A 14,578-nucleotide genomic window follows, 5' to 3' on the forward strand; every position below is an offset into this window, starting at 1 on the left:
GAGCTGTTTTTAAATTTGGAGGTAAAGTTGTGTCAGCTCTACTTCAAAAAAAAATTTTTTTTTAAATTGCAGGTAGAGTTCTACTGATATCTGGAAGTAAAGGGCCTTATTCCTTTGTGTTCCCCAAATCATTGCACCAGAGAAGCACAGCCATTTCCCCACTAAGTAACGTTGGGGGACATGAAGGAAAATCTAAAGCCCTTCTGCTTTTAAGAGCCGTTCTGAGCTTAATTTTAGTATCTTGATCCTGGGCCTCAGAGAAGAATTCAGCAAAGGCTCACCCTACCACACTGTCTTACTAGAAAGCATCATGGAGGAGGAGCTAGGGTTCCTCTCAGCCTCACTGTTGGTGAAGGTTGAGGGTTGTGCCTGGGTGAAGGGGCGCAAACACCTCAACTGCACCTCGTTCCTCTCTCGTCTGCCCAACCTTGCAAATGTGATTCAGTCAAGCACCTTATGTGAGATTTCGAGTCTCCTTTTCATGGCAGAGATTAAAGTCTAAGTGACTTTTAGTAGGCCTTTTACTCAAATACCATAAGCAGTGAACAGATGAAGAAAAACTTCGCGGGATGATGTCCCTGTGCTCTAAGGCCACAGTCAGAGGTGTTTCGGTGAAAGAGCTTGCCCGAGAGGCTTCAGTCTCTCCCACACCGCATCCAGAAGTTACCATTACAGTACTGGCTTGTGAGAACTTGTTCCTCCCCACTGGTACCAACCCTGTCTTCAAGTGACAGAATGCCCAGAAATACAGCTCTGTTGGAAACTGTGCCCAAGAAACATACAGTTTTCTAACTGGGCTTTCCAGCTGTGGAAACTTCGTCACCTTTCACCTGAATCTCTAATATGTTTTGCAAATGAGGAGCTGGTGAGAAAAATATGCAGCTTGAAGCTGGCAAAGTTTTAAGTGGGTAAAGCTTGTAGTGTTCAGATCATAGCCCCAAATTACTTAAGGGCTTCTGCTAACATGGAAATAAGACTCCCTTCTGCTGAGAGATTGGATATTCAGATAGATTTTTTTATGAAGGAAATAAATATTTTAACATGCAAACACTACCCAAGCGGGTGGTGATGCTTCAAAACAGGGTCAGAGGTCAGGTTTTTTGCTGTTTGTTTTTTGGGATGGCTCCAAGTTTAAAGGTATTGCACATTACTACCTACCCTGAGCCTCACATGGTAAAGTAATTACTGCTAGCTAGCGCAAAATATGTACATTCATTTCTATTTCCAAAGATCCTGAGATTTCTCTCTGCATTTTTTTTTGTGTGGTCCTCATTATAAAAAACATATCATGAAGAATGATGGTTTTTCTCTATCGTAACTGTAAAAAAGTCAGGCTGAAAATGCATGTCTGATAGGTCAACTTTGAACAGACTTAATTTGGGAGTAATAAATAAGAGTAAATAAAAATAGAATGTATTTTTTCCATTAGAGAATGGTATGGTTCATTTTCCTAGTTTGCCCACAGAACATGCGACTGACCCCTAGGGAATCGTGTACCTGGAGGAGAGGCTGACCTGGTGGTCAGCCAGTCTGCGTTGTCCGGGGCCAGGATGTCTTCAGGCAAGCCCAAGGATGTGTGGCGCACTTTGTTCTGAAATTCAAACACTGACTCACTCAGTGTGGCAGAATTTTGGTCACAGTTGGAATTGTTCGATAGGACTCAGGGCTTCTGAAATCTTTTTTTCTCTGCCTTCAAGTAGGGAAAAGAATTGTTTGCTGGGCAGTTAATTAGTGGTTACACCAAACAGCAGAAATGATCAGCTCCAATCCGTACAGGGGCCCTTGGGTAATGTCAGTGAGTGACGCCGGCTAGGTACGACGTGATGGGGACTTGAGGGGACAACGTAGAACCAGAAAGCACACCTTCAGCCGAAAGAAGACAGCCAGTCCTCTGCTCCAGGTGGTGGTTGCCACAAGGCCATGCGGGCCCATTGTGCTGGACTTGCCAGATTTCTTTTTTCCCAGAAGCCAGAAATCAAGATATATTTTTTTAACATGAAACATACTTATATAAAAACTTGGACAACTAATTTTCTTAAAGTTGGAAAATATAGTGAGGGCTGGGTTTGGCCTACAAGCCACGTTTGTGACTTATCTTCCACAAATTAAGAAGAGGAGCCGGGTGTTGGTGGCAGCATCTTCTCATCCTGCAGGGGGCGGTGTGTACGGCTTGGTGTGTTTCTGAACAGGTCCTGTTTTGCGGTGTCAAACACCATTGTGAAGAGGACAGCTTGTCCCATTTATGTCTCTCTCTCTCTCTCTTTTTTTTAAAGTGACATAGATCCTTTGTCAAGACTGACTTAAGGGAGTAGAGTTCCAGAAAAGTTTATAGGACAGAGCCGCCCTTCTCTTTCCTTTCTTGCTGACTTTTAACCCATCTCTAAGTAATTACTTCTCTCCTCCTCCCCTGCCTCTGGCATCAGCCTTTGGAATGTGGTTATTCTTTAAAGTTCGTTCTGAGGCAGGACATTATTCACATTTCCTTTCCCAGAGCTACTAAGCATCAATAGAAGACAATGTTTGTACAACAGTCGAACAGATAAATCATCACTTAATGTGTGTTTTTGAGTAACTACCGGTTTAGTAATGATCAGATGGATAAGACAAGACCTTGACTAAGTCAGTGATACTGTCATATGATTATTTTATTATTGTTTCTTTTGGGCCATCTGTTCTCTTTTCTCCTGGCATTGGAGTGAGTGGAATGATGGAAATCTGTTTGTTTTTCAGGGCAGAGAGGTGTGGTGGTGAGTAGAGAAATCACAGTGTGTCCTCAGCTGCCATTGATGTCCTTCCAAATAGGTGAAGTTTAGTGTAAAACCTGCCATTAGTTCTTGGCCCCTGGCAAGAGTGGTGCAGGGTTGCCTATTTGCTCCAGTGGGTGTGTGGGGGAGGGGGGAGGGCAGCAATTAGTCAATGACATTTATGACCGATTTATAAAACACAAATGAAATAATTGGTTACAAAATCACGACAAGCCTTCACTTGTCTTTCGCAAATGTGTTCTCAACACATTGTGAAACTTTACGAACACCCTTTACAGAAAGCAGACAGCAGCCAGTCTGAAGAGAAGAAGCCAAAGCGCTCAGCTTGGGGAACGGCTGTGGACGAGAAGATTCTCAGAGTCAGGTTCCCCGTTCTCTTCCCCAACCTCCTGGTTACCAGATCCGGGCAGGGAATCATCATGGTTTTGGTGTAGGATGGTCTAGATATGAAAAAGAAAATCTTTCCCACCCAGTGCGTGGGAGCCCTTTTTGGGCTTTGATGTTTGCGGGGTAGTGAGAGGCAGTGCGCATGTTGGCAGCCCTTTGCTCGCCCATTAAAATACCGTGTTGAGGCAGCATTGAGGAAGAGCCAACCTTGACACCAGCTGCTGGCCCCTGGGTGATTCTTCTGTTTTCACATCTTTCCGTGCCTCACCTCCAATCCTTTGTCTTTCCATTCTTTCACATCTCTAGAGAGAGGATGTTTGCTCAATCAAACGAAAAAGGGAGCCTGAAGCTAACTCTCAGGGTAGGTGTATTGGGGTATAATTTAAAGCTAATTTTTAGAGTTTGTCCATGTCTCTGATAAGGACGTTCTCGGCTTGAAACCCTTCGTTTTAGGAGAGATGTTCCATTTCTTTGTTGTTGTTGTTGTTGTTTTTTAATTCCTCCAAAACATTTCAGACCTGTGATCAGACAGGGCTGGCTGGATTCAAGTGTTTTATTTTTCTGCACTCCTTTGCAAAATTCAGAAAAACTGGCTGGTCTAGTTTAGAGAAGAAAGTGAATGGGAGAGTGTCCTCAGCAGGCATTCCAGCGCTAGATCCTTGGCTTTTAGCAGTGGACTGTTCTAATTCTGAAATAATTTTATACTGCTCGAACACGCTACACGTCTAGTTTTATTCTCAGTCTACTTAAAATAACAGACACTGTCACCCACCGCCTGAAATTCACTTTAGTGAAAAATGTGATTGAAATCAAAAAGGAAAAGCTGGCAGTGGACCTTACTCAGCAAAGCTAGGTCAGGCCGGTTTGCACGTTCCCAGAGTACACCACGAGGATTTCAGCCGTCTCACAGGGCAGCGTGGTGTTGCCTCTGCTCCTGTGAAGACCAACCATGCGTGCCCTTCTGCAAAGCTCGACATCATCCCAAATGCTCTGGATCCTTCTGAGGAGCCTTCCTGTGGCATTCAGGAAGGGACCGGTCGTGAATATGCAATGACTGACATGTAACGTCTTCTGCGACAAATCCAGAAAAGGGTGCTCTGATCTCAGGGTTGGGAGCTGATTCCTGATTTTAGCCCAGACAGGTCTGCTTAAAACTATAATCAAGCTGATTGTATTGCCCTGGAATTCTAATTTCCAGTTTAGGGTTTTGCTACATAATCTCTAGTAGAGTGTGTCTAATCTTCATGAAACCCAGAGTCTTTATATAAACGCTTCGGATTTCCTTCCGTGTGTCTAGGCTGAGCCGAGCTGCATCTTCAGGCCGAGCGGGAGGGACTTCTGAATGACTTGAGGTACATGGAGGCGGCGTTGTGACGTCGCCCTCTTTTTGAAAGACCAACTCAAATTCTATATGCTGCAGCTTTGATCCTTTTCATTCAATTCTAAGTACACTTGTTATTATAGTAACTGTTGTTTGTATGTTATTTTAGCTTTTTACTTAGGTAGCTATTTAGCAATTTAAATGAAAATGTAATTAGGTTACATCTGTTTTACATGCATGTAATGCCACGCAGATGTAAACTTCTATTAAAGCCATATTTTCTTTTTGGCAGGAAAAGGCAAAAACAAAATTGCACCAATCATTGGAGGACGTCCTGCTCTTTAAAAAAAAAAAAAAAAGTAGTGTATACAAAGCACGGTGCTATTATTTATGTGGTGATGAGAGTATATCACTTCTATTTTTCAAAAAGTAGAAGCACAAACCAAGTGCCTTATAATTTATCTGGATACAGAGTTTGGCAGGACAGTATCCTGTGGGTTTGCGCAGAGAGGGCTGCACCCGTCTCTAAGCCATGCACTGGCTCTTACCACACCACGCACTGTGGAAAGGGCCACGGAGCCGCCAGGAGCCTAACTTAGCTCTGCCTTAAACGGACTCCGACGAAGCCACTTTACGTTTCTCGTTATTGTTAAAAACCCCAGGAGTGTTGGTATTTGCCCAGCCTGCCTCTCAGGCTTGTCGTGAGGAGCAGAGAAGATATGCGTGTATAGGTATTTTGAAAAGTATAAAATGGAATTGTTACAGACCCTTAGTAGTCTGTTTGTCTGAAAGCAGCCCCTCCCCTCTGTTCCCCCCACATTTTTGTGTGTAAAATGGGGATTGAGCTGAGAAATTAATTCTCCTGTTTTGGGAACCGCTGCCTCCCTTATAGCCCGTTAATAGGATTTATAAAACATCATTTCAGACAAAGTCACTTATCTTATTTGCTAACGAGACACAAAATTTGGACTGTCTGGAACCAGGTAATATTTTAAGAGTTGCCCATTTGTTTCATACACGTTCAGCATTTCAATGCAGTCATTTTTAATGGTGGTTTTTATAGTATCAATAAAAATATTTTCATATAATTCTTCCTTGTAAATATGGTTAAACTTTTAGCTTTCTGCTACTTGGTGACCTGTTAAATAACTTAATGTACTTTCAAATTGATTGTTCAGTGCCAAGACGATAAGAAGCCAGGAGGAGCCAGGTTTACGGCATTGCTCTTTTATGTTGGGGCCTGAAGCTGAGCTATGAAGGAAAGAAAAGTCTAGCAGAGTTTGCAACGTCCAACTTCTTAGAGTTTTTTCATCTCCGATTCTGAAAGAGAGCGCGCGGACTATAATGCTTCTCTTTTGTACCGGTTTTAAGAGGTTAGTGTTTTAGATGGCAAGGAGAGGAAATATTCTCTCCATGTAGTGTTCTAGCTACCATTTATTGAACACTTACTATGTGCCAAGTGCTATTCTAAATGCTCCGTGCATTATTTAATCCTTTACAGCAAACTCATGGGGTGCAGGTAGTGCTGTTATTCCTCATTTTTGAAGGAAAGAAAGTGGAGTCCTGAGAAGTTAAGAATCTTGCCCAAGGTTATGTAGTTAGTATGCGGTAGCAGGAGGATTTTAACCTTGGCAGTCTGGCACCCATGCCTAGGTTTTTTAATCCGCGGTGCTTCCTTATCCCTCACGTAATACCAGGGTTTTTCTCGTTGCTGTTGTTATGTGTTTGTTTTTATTGTTTGTATCGTCTGAATCAAGCGTCTGTGACCTGGAGTGAATCTTAAGATATTCTTCCTCTCTGCCTTCTGTTTTTCCGGTTCAGAAAAACCTATTTGGAAGACCTAGGTGCCACAGAAATAAAAATAAATATGACACAGAACTCACAGTACTTATTAGGGCAGTTCATGGAGGGGGTTTGGGCCGGGGAGTCCGGCTCAATGAAATGCCGAGGAGGAGGATGAAGTACATACTCTGGATTCAGCCGATGTGCTCTGGGAGCACCTGCAAGAGAGTAATCAAGGCTGAGGGAAGCCTCTTGTAGCCTGGGCAAGGACGAACATGTAGGATTGTGCCAAGCAAAGGAGGCAGGCCATATTTCAGGCTTCAGGAAGAGAATGAGCAAAGACTTGGAGAAGAGAACAGGCAGGCTGGCCTGTGGCAACTGGTAAAGCCCAGAGGTGGTGGGACCTCATGTGGGCCCTGGCAGAAGGAGCACCACGCAGGAAGGAGAAGGACATTGCGGAGGTAGGGCCATGAGATTTGGCAGTCGATTAGCAATAGGGAGGGAGAGGGAGGATTTGAGGAGGGTCCTCGGGGCTCCAGCCCAGTAGGCTGGTAATAACGTTAATTATAGAAGGCGGTTCAAATTCAAGAGACCCATGGATAGGGTGGCAGAATCGGGTAGAAGGTAAGGAACACGGACCCTATGTTCCAAGTCCTGAGTCTGAATCTGTGCTCTGCCACTTGCTGGTACAGTGATTTTGAGCACACTGCTTGTTTAATTCTGTTTCATCATCTCTAAGATGGAAATAATGTTAATATTTATTCCATTAACGTGATTGGAGGAAAGTTAATGCCTCTAGAATGTTTAGCACAGTGCCTGCTAGCATACATTGAATACATATCGTCAGCAGCCTCTTTGCGTGAGTTGGCTTTTATACCCATTTTATAGATGAGGCAACTACAATTTGGGTAGGCCAGCTCACTTTCTGAAGTCCTGTAGCCAGAGATCCCCATGCTTGCCTCTCAGTGCTACACTCTGTCCTGTGAAATTCTAGGCCCTTCGCCGCCCTCCCTGTCAGTCAGCGACAGGCTGAGTCTTGTCGCGGTGTGACGTTGACCTTCCTTCCATAGAGGTTGGACGTAGCAGAAGCAGGCACTGTTTCTGCTCCTACCTTTTTGGCCATCTACTGAGCACGGATTATGTGTCTGGTAGGCTAGGACATGTTTTGCATCCAATTCTAACGACTGAATACAGGTGTTCGAAGTCTCCCTTTATTTCATACATTACACATTCAGAGCCCCTTTGGGCCCACCAAAGGGAGTTGTATCCTTCTCTGTGTGTGCCCTGCAGAATATTCATGGCAATATAAAGTGTCTGTCTTGATGACCCGCTAGTACAGGAAGGCCTCCCTGGACGTCCCCTCATCTGTAAGCTAAATCTCAGTGTCATTTTTTTCTCCTTTTCAGCATGCCCAAGTTCAGCTGTTTAGCAGGTAGTACACCATTAAGCCCAGATCATGATGTTTGGGAAAACAGCACGCAGGCCTCGTGAACAGCATGCACTGTAATTGTTCAGCCGCCGGGGCCGGGTGCCTGGCCTCCCAGCATTTGTGTTGTGACAGCTCTTTCGCATCGAAGAGGTAAATGACTATCTGCCATGATGTTAGGAGTCAGGGATGGGTCCGGGAAGCCCGGACACAGTATCAGATCGTGTTTCACCGAGAGAACAAGATTGATTTATCGTGTTACAGGCGGGCGAGGTGGACCCGGCACCACTGTACCACATGCTTTTTTATTCCCTTGTCTGCTAAGTATGCAAGTACAAACAGCTTTAACACAATTTTTTACCTAGAAAGGAGCCTGGGGCTGCATCCAAGTACATTTAACATATGAAAATTGAGCTGCTTTGAACTTGTGTGTTTTTGATAACTGCTTGGTATGCTTCCTGGAGGATCACCTGTAGGCTTTTCTCTCCAAATCCTAATCCCTTTGATTGAGTGCCAGGACAGATAGCTCTCATTGAATAATTCCAGCCTCATAATTCTTCCTTCATTCAGAGTTGAAAGGGAACAGCTCCAGATTCAATAGGCAAATCCTCAGATTTAGCTAAAGTAATTCAAACACTTTAAAACTGAAATTGTTTTATTCTAAAATAGGGTTCAGATGGGCTACCGAATGTTTACACAAACTAGTTGCTGCCATGAACTGAGGACGAGGAAGAAAAACACGCTTCTCTCCACCCCACCCTCAACCCCTGCCTGGCTTCTCTCCTCCCCGTCTCTGCGACCAAGGAGGACAAGGAGGACGAGAAGTTTGAGAGTTCGAAGTTTCAAAGCAACGTGGGCATAAGAACATACTTGACTCTTGTTTTCTCTCCTCCATAAAGGCCCGGCTCTCCCTTCCCAGCCCCCTCTCGGAGGAAGGAAAACAACCATGTTCTTTTTATCTTAACAAATGTGCCTGGTGGGGGCTAATCTAAACCAGTTCAAGATGCCTTTATTTAAAACTGTTGAGAGGAACGGAAGGTGCCGCCGAATTAGAAATGAAGTGGCTTCTGGGCCCCTTTGCCATCCTGCTCCTGCCCTGCCCCCTGCCCCCTTTTTGGCACCAACTGGATCTCTGCTGAAGTCTCTGTTTCCGAGTCCTTTCAGAGATCATGTTTACTAAAAGATTGTTCCTTTCGGTTGGACATCCTGTGTTTGTCCTATTTGGCCAGAGAGTGCTTCTGTTGGGCAAAACCGTCTTCTTTCTCTCTCTGCCTCATGCCCTATTTCAGAAGGAAGCCTGAGAAGCCATTTCCACGTTCCAGGTGCGACTGGGCCCTGTGCAGTTTATCGGAGTGGATGTTCCCTCCGGGTAACGATCCTTGCCCTCTTCTGGGCCACCAGAAGAAGGGAAGGACTGTAACCCATTATCAGAGTGTTGGGGATCTGAGTGCCCCAGTCAGGTTGAACTGGAGGCAAGGCTGAGAGATTGATTCTCTCCTGGCCAGGTTCCCACTTAACGAAACGGGGCTACTTCCCTAATCATTGATAGCGAACCTTGGTAAAGAAGATGGTGTATCGGTAAAGCGAGAGAGGCTACGTAGTTCTGGAAAATCTTCCTAGACTGGAGGGGAGGACACCAAATGGTGCAAGAGTGATGCGCACAGATCTCATCTGAACACATTCTGCAGCCTCCTGCCGGACTGCGAGTTCTCCCCAGATGTGTCCTAGGGCTTGACCTTGCTTGCCTTGTGAATTTGGACCTACCGATGGCACAAGTTTATTAACAGTCTTCTTCATTAGATCCTTCCCGTTTCTCCTTTTCTGTGTCTCTCCATGGAAGGTTTTTACAACATTGTAATCATGTATAATTTTAAAACGCCTCCAATAATGCTTAAAAACAGCACTTGATTTTAATGAGTGCTGCTTAACCGTAGAAGGTTTGTATCTGCATTACGGTCGATCCTTACAACAATACTTTGGAATGAAAGTAGAAAGTTTATGACACATTTTATTATATTCCTAAATGCGAAAGAGGATTCTAATTTAAAAATAAGTGGCTATACTTTTTAATTCTTATTTAGCCTCTGTAGCTGTTTTAATATCCCTTTTATGGTTGACTGGTCAATGTTTTAAAACAAGTTCTTCAGGGACTCCATGCCCATTAGTCCCTGGCAATAAAATCTGAACTTTACTAAAATAAAACATGATGCCATGGAGCAATTAAGAGGAGAACTTTCAGAGATGACTGTGAATATGAAATACGGTGATTTATTTTATTAATGGATTTGGGGAAAACCAGCCCACCTCTTTTAAGCTCAACTATGTGTATTTGGGGGTTTTTATATTTTTAATTTATTTCTTTGTTTCTCTCAGGGCAGTAGGGGGTTCCATAGTGGGCTCTTAAGGTATACCAATCCTCCTCCCGTAGCCTGCTATTTCTGAATATGATCCTTTATTTTTTCATTTTATATGGAAAAGGGGGTGATGTCACTTAGGAAAGCATTTTTCCCCAAAGTGGTTTTGGGAACCAGAACCTGGTGATGTGTTATTTAAAAGCGATAATGTAGTAAGGCTATGCTTTGTGCTTGAAATAATTGTAGGATTTATGGGATGTATCCCTAACCTGTTCAGTTTTATGGAAGGACAAAACACAGGTATTCATTTCATCAGAGTCTCTGAAAAACTTTGAAGCGCAGTTGACAGCTCTTTCTTGAACATTATAATAACTTCTTTGTTTATTAAATAGAGTTGGGAGTACTCTGAGACTCCTGCAATTTAGTAGTTACTTAATTTGCAAATGGGATTGGCCTCCCTAACCTTTGAAGGAATGAGTTACTTTTAATGTTTTAAAACTTCCATTGACTCTCCTCTGCCAACTAAAGGATAAGGTTCAGGTTGTAAAAAGCCTTACCTGGCTCTCAGCCTCCTTTCTGTGACCCCCCACCCCTTTCCCTCAATGGTAGATCTGCTCCAGAGCATTGACTGTATCCCGAATTTTCCAACGACTGTACTTTTTTTTTCCCCTCTCCACGGACTCCTTCTTTACCTTGTCCTACCTGCAGTCTTCCTTTGCCTCTGGTGCAAACGTTTCCTCTCTTAAGAGGGCTTTGGACGTCAGGATCCAGGGCTTCCCCGTGCACCTGTGCAAGCTGTGTGTTACACAGCCCGCATGGCAGTCCGCAGCGGCCCTGTCGGTGCCCCTCCCCCGCCCGGCAGATTGACCTCCTCTCTGGTCCATGGCACTGTCTACAGATCTTAATTATGGCCCTTGTCATGTTCAGCTTAGCTCTTCGTGTAAATGTTTGTCTTGTTCACCAGACAGTGAGCCTCTTGAGGGCAGAGGTTGTCCTAACTATCTCTGTGACCCAAAGTGCCCCAGGGGAGATGCGCAGGAACTGTCGGATGAATGCCTGAACACATGTTTTCCTGCCTTAAGAAATGTCACGAGATCCCTAACTTAAGAAGCTGGATGAATAGAAGCTTCTCTTCTGTTTTAAACGTCATTAGTCAGCTCACATGATACCCTGAGGAAACCTCCCGTTAGAGCAGATGAACATCGAGCTCAGAGATCACCAGGAGCCGGCCATGGGCCTGTGGCTGGTGAGGGAGAAGCGGCAGCCTCGAAACTGGAATCTTCTGGCTTCACAGCCCGGTACCCTGACAGCCATACCGGTGTTACTCTGGCAGTCACGCTGTGTCACCTACCCGGCAGCTAGTCCCTTAGCTCTCTCCGGCCTTCTTCGGCCCTGCTAAGAGAAGGCCAGTTTTGTTCAGCTGGTGGATAGAGACCCCTTGATTTCAGGGAGGTTGGCCCGTCTGCCAGCCACAGGTGGTGAATCCCAGTCAGGTGAAGCCGGTTGTGGTGTTTCTGTTCCCCTGGGCCAGATGCTCACTTTCCCAGCCTCCCTGGCAAGCTGGGGGGCCACGGCACAAGTTCATGGAGAAATCGGCTAGTGGCTCTGAGGAGGGATTTTCTCCCTGGCAAAAAGACAGAGCCTCATGAAGGCACCCAGCCTTGGCACACAGTGGGAGGACAGGATTCTGGAGCCATGGCCGCCGGCTTGCAACCACAAGGTGACACGTATGAGGACAAAAAAACAAAAAACAAACAAACAAACAAAAACAACTAGTACATTAATGCTGGTAGAACAAATAGAAGGAAAGCATGGATCCACGATGACCAACCTCAAAGCCTTTCACCTCCGGACTTCTTAGATGAGTATCCTGATGGCTTCAGCTTTTGAGAGTTGGTTTCCTGCTACTCAAAGCAGACGACATCCTAGCTGATTCTCTTGCTTTGAGACGGAAAAATGAAAGTGGAGACAGCATCCGAAGAGGAAGATAGTGACCGGGTCAAATGTACAGAAGTCAGGACAACACAGGAGTCAAGAAATCTGGTGGCTGACTTGTACACTGATATCCCGCGTGGGGAAGACCCACTGAAAGCCCTGCAACATTCATCAGTCACGAAACAGTGGATCAGTATCTCTGATTGTCCCAGCGATCAACACAGGATGTTGCGGATGCAGAAAGAAAAGAGAGTTTCTTGTCCTTAAGGAACTTTTTGTCTAATAAGGGAGACCACTGAATAAGCAGACAATTAGCTAAGAATATGATAACTGCTATCTTTTGATAGGAGTACATTCAGGGAACTCTGGGAGGACCACAGAACCTTGACGGGCTGGGGAACAGGAGGGATCAGAAAAGGTTTCCTGGAGGAGATAATAGCTGAGCTGAGTCTTAAAAGGAGGAAGATATCACTAGGCAAAGAATGGTGGGGAAAGGGGAGATGGGCTATTCAAGACAAAGGGAATGTGTGTTAAGGTAAAGATTTCTCAGAGAGAAATAGAACATTTGCAAACTGTAAATCTTTCGCCAGATTTGATTTAGATGTTTTTCTTTTTCATTAAGATTTGGCAAAGCTGGTCATAGCTACAAGTGTGTTATATTTTGCTATATACTTTTGGTATTTAAAAAGTTTTATAATCATTTTAAGTGAATAAATGAGACTTGAGAGATGAAGGCATTGCACAGAACTATCGTTTCCCAATGTATGTTCCTCGGAAGTCCAGATCCTTGAGAGGTTAAGTGATTTTAAGCAGAATTAAAGAGTGGGTGGTTTCCATGGTCAAATAGGTTTGGGAAACACTGGGTTAAATAAAATTGAATAGTCTTCATCTCTGTAAGAGCTCCCAGAGCCTCTAATACTCTCATGTTAATTGTTACTGTCCAAAAGAAGGCTCCCACCTGGAGCATTTCTCAAAATATAACTTGATGGTACACTCATCTGCAGAACTGAGGCTTTGGGAAGGGTTGGGATAGACTAATTCAGAAAGCTTGACCAAGAAAGAAAATATAGTTATAAGGTGACAGCTAAAATGAGGGATGAACAAAGGAGGTCATTTCACAAGATGGGAAAGTTAAGAGCTTGTGTATATGCCAAGGGCAGAAAGCAGTAGTGAGGAAGGTTACAGACACAGGAGCAGGGGTGCATGATTGGGAGGGCAAGCAAGGTGCTTGAAATTACAAGAAAGATGGCCTATTGAAGGACTCTGCCAGCATCTCTGTTCAAGATGTCAAGGTTGTTACAATACTGTGTTTCCGTGTTCTAGGAGAGAAGGTAGCACTCTGGATCAGAGACTTGATATGTACATACCAGAGTCTACTTAACTGAATTTAGCTATCAATTACTACTATTCCAGTTGCAAGAGATAGAAGACCCAACTCACGTAGACTGAAGTCAAAAGAGTTTATTGGTTCATGTAATTGAAAAACACATGGTAACTAGCTTCAGGCATAGCTGAGTCCAAGGAATAACCATATATCACCAGGACCCATCTCTCTGCTCTTAGGTTCTTCTTAGTTGGTTCCATTCTTAGGTTCTTCGTGGCTGCTGGTAGCTTTAGCGTCTTCTAGATATGGGATGGTTGTAGCTCCAGACTTCACAGCTACCATCACATCACTAATCCCAGCAAAGGAGAAATACTTCTCTTTCTCAGAAGCCCCAGATTCTTACCATGCTTTCTTAGTCTGAATGAATTATGTGTCCATTCCTGAAGCAATCCCCATAACCACAGGGAGATAAGGCATATTCTGATTATCTTAAATCAGTCAGTCCCTAAGCACCCTCACCCCCCCTACCCCCACCTCCAAGTGGTGGAAATTTCCAAAGGAAAACCAAGAGTTCTGTATCTCAAGAATGAAATGTGTTAAGAAGGTAACGTCTTCCCGTCTCCAAAAAAGGAAACTCCCAAAACAGGGCCCTTAGGTTTTACGCGAGACGATTTTAAATTCTGAGTGTTAGGGTCCCAGATCCAACAGCATGAATTAGAATCCCTCCATTTGGAGCACCCAAGTAGATGAAGGGTGTTGACAGCCATTGTTGGGGATGCTGATGCTCACTGAAGAAGTCCTGTAATAAATCCTCTTAGGAAATAAACAAAAAGCGGTTTTTGAGAACCCAGCTTTCACCAAAGACCAGAACCTGTCAGCCACAGGCAGAAGTCATTAGCAGGATTTATATGTGCCCGTATCCAGCATTGAGTCAAAGGGAGATATGCAGAGGGGATTTCTCTCTTCCGGAAACCCAACAGAGGAATGAGGAAGACTTTCTGGGTAAAGTTTCAGAGAACCTAATGCATAAATCCCCTTAACAAACACTGGGATTTGGGTTTGTAACTCATCCCTCTCAGCTTAGGTCCTATGGAGGCAAGCTGCCATAGCTGCCCCAGCGCCAGCACAACCGGAGCGATGAAGAAAGGGGCAGAATTTATGGTGGAAATATGGAAACTGCTTAAAATGGTGGCACGTTCACAATGTGGCACATTTTTGCTTCGAGGACGCTTGGTGTGTTTCTTGAGCTAGTGCCAGAGACCCCCTGAAAGCAGCCAGTTGCTG

At 44.4% G+C, this 14,578-nt stretch overlaps 1 protein-coding gene across 4 annotated transcripts in view; it reads left to right on the forward strand.

Moving 5' to 3' along the window:
* Positions 1 to 14,578, forward strand: part of FTO (FTO alpha-ketoglutarate dependent dioxygenase) — a 369,186-nt gene that overhangs the window by 257,934 nt on the left and 96,674 nt on the right. The window contains exon 9 of one of the 4 annotated variants that reach the window (XM_087870428.1): positions 1 to 14,578. This exon is cut by the window's left edge and continues 15,379 nt beyond it; it is cut by the window's right edge and continues 32,192 nt beyond it. The exons of the other annotated variants lie outside the window; for them this stretch is intronic. The gene's annotated coding sequence lies outside the window, so the exon portion shown is untranslated. 4 annotated transcript variants of the gene reach the window in all.

Source organism: Ursus americanus, chromosome 21 (genome assembly GCF_024610735.1).
Source record: "Ursus americanus isolate L20-20 chromosome 21, mUrsAme1.1.p, whole genome shotgun sequence".
In the NCBI taxonomy this organism is placed as follows: Eukaryota; Metazoa; Chordata; class Mammalia; order Carnivora; family Ursidae; genus Ursus; species Ursus americanus.